Source organism: Penaeus chinensis, chromosome 18 (assembly GCF_019202785.1).
Source record: "Penaeus chinensis breed Huanghai No. 1 chromosome 18, ASM1920278v2, whole genome shotgun sequence".
In the NCBI taxonomy this organism is placed as follows: Eukaryota; Metazoa; Arthropoda; class Malacostraca; order Decapoda; family Penaeidae; genus Penaeus; species Penaeus chinensis.
Window position 1 is genome coordinate 20,658,580 of NC_061836.1, and position 2,500 is coordinate 20,661,079.

Consider the following 2,500-nt stretch of genomic DNA (forward strand, 5'->3'; position numbering starts at 1 on the left):
CACATGGTCCCGCCAACTGTACCCCATGATCCGGCACAAACTTCTGTTACAAAAGGCATCACAGGGCAAGAAACTACCAGATAGTAAAACTGGCAGTATCAGGGCTCGTAGTTTGGTCCTTCTGCACAGGTACTGGCATCTCCAAATACTCTTGTTGAGAGATTTCATGACCCCTGCTGCCAGGCCAATCTGTCTACTGACTTCCTGGTCTGACAGTCCAGAATCATGAACTGCACTACTGAGGTATATAAAACTCTCTGTGACTTCGATGTTTTCACCGCAAGCACGTACCGACTGCACAGGGTCTCCTAGTAGGCCCCCAAAATCCTGGATCCTGGTCTTGGTCCAGGAGACTTCTAGCCCCAGGGGCTTCGCTTAATTGCTAAATGCATCAAGAGCCGCCACTAGGGTTTCCAGAGATTCAGATAAAATAGCAACATCATCAGCAAAATCAAGGTCTGTAATCTTTATATTGCCTAAAGTTGCTCCACAGTGACTTTGGACAGTAGCTCTACCCAGTATCCAGTCCATGCAATTGTTGGTGTTGGTGCAAGCACACAGCCTTGCCTCACACCTGAACTAACAGGGAAACTCGACAGGCCTCCACCACACTTTACAGCACTTTCGGTGCCTGTATACAGGTTTGCTATTAATCCAACAATCCTTGTTGGAACTCCTCTTAGTCTCAGGATCTCTCAGAGGGATTTGCGATGCACAGTATCAAACGCCTTCTTGAGGTCGATGTAAGCTGTGAGTAGCCCACGTCCGAACTCACGACGGCGCTCTACAATTACTTGAAGCACCAGGATGTGGTCTATTGTGGACTTACCAGGAGTGAATCCAGATTGCTCTGGCCTTTGGTGTCACAGCAGGTGGTCTCTGAAAAGTCTCAGTGGGTTGTGCACGCGTACCTTGCCTGGTATACTGAGTAGTGTAATACCTTGTTGATTGCTGCCGTCCCACCAATCCCCTTTCCCCTTCCGGAGAGGGATGACCACACCCCTCAGCAAGTCAGGGGGAATGGTACTAGTCTACCAGATGGCAGACAGGACTGCATGCAAGCCCCTTGGCATAGATTCTCCATCAGCCTTTAACAATTCAGCTCGGATGCCACAAATACCTGCTGCTTTACCACTCTTCAGCTTGGAGATCGCCCCCTTGACTTCAGTCAGAGAGGGTGGATCCTCGCTGATGGGTGGGTCTGGCAGAGGAATCTCAACATTACCTGCATCCAAGTTAATTGTTGGTGGATCAACCTGATACAACTGCTCAAAATATTCAGCCCAATGCAAACGCACCCCATCAGGATCTGAGATTATCTGGCCACTTGCTGAGCGGACTGCAATCGTCTGTGAGGAGGGCTTGGAGTTCAGACTTTCTCAGGGTTTGGTAGGCAGGACGAAGGTCATTTACCAGGAAATGGCTTTCGACCTCCTCTGGAAGATTCCTGATAAACTGTTCCTTATCCCTTCTCAGCAGTGACCTAGTCCTGCGTACCAGAGAACGGTGCAAGTTGCGCTCCCCTGACAATCGAGAGTTCACCAAGCGACTCTTGGGCTGCATCAAGCATTTCACGCTTGAAGGTGTCCCACAGAAGAGCAGGGTCCGTCAGGCCCTCGAGTGCTGTGAAATGACCAGAGATAGCCTCGGCAAACCCACGGGCACACTCGTCCTCCCTCAGAGTGTCCAAAGTGGACCCGGAGAGTAGCCACAACTAATCAATGATCAGTTCCACAGAACTCGGCGCTTCGATACACCCTGCAGTTCTGGAGGATCCTCCATCGAGTGCTAACTAGGATGTGGTCAATCTCCTTGGCCACACTATTGAGCCAGAAATCCTCAATTTCTGGGACCTAGCAAAGTCACGGAAAAGGAGGCTATTCTCGCTGCCAGCATCAGTTCCTGAGTCATGAGGACCGACTAACATCTCGTAGCCAGCTCGATCGCAGCCTAATACCGCATTAAAGTCACCCAGAACAATACGAATATCTCGCCGAGGACAGCTGTCTGTCACAGATGCAAGTTTGGCGTAAACCATCTCTTTCATCTCAAGTTTATATACATCTGTAGGAGCGTACACAGCAATGAGACATGAAGCCAAATGAAAGCTTCAGTCTCAATACCATAATACACTCATCGACTGGAGTGACCTCTGCTACCGAAGACTGAAGTCTGCTGGAGATGGCTATGGCTACTATGGAGATAGTGGCCATCTTAATTAATAATAATGATAGTAATTATAATGATGATGATAATGATAATGATAATGATAATGATAATGATAATGATAATGATTATGATTATGCTGATAATAATGATAATAATAATAATGATATTAATAATAAAAATAATAATACTGCTACTATTACTCATAATAACAAAGGATAATGATAATAATAATAATGACAATGATAATAATAATAATAATAGCAATAGTAGTAATGATAATACTAATAATGATAATAATAGTAATAATAATAACAATAATGACAATGATACT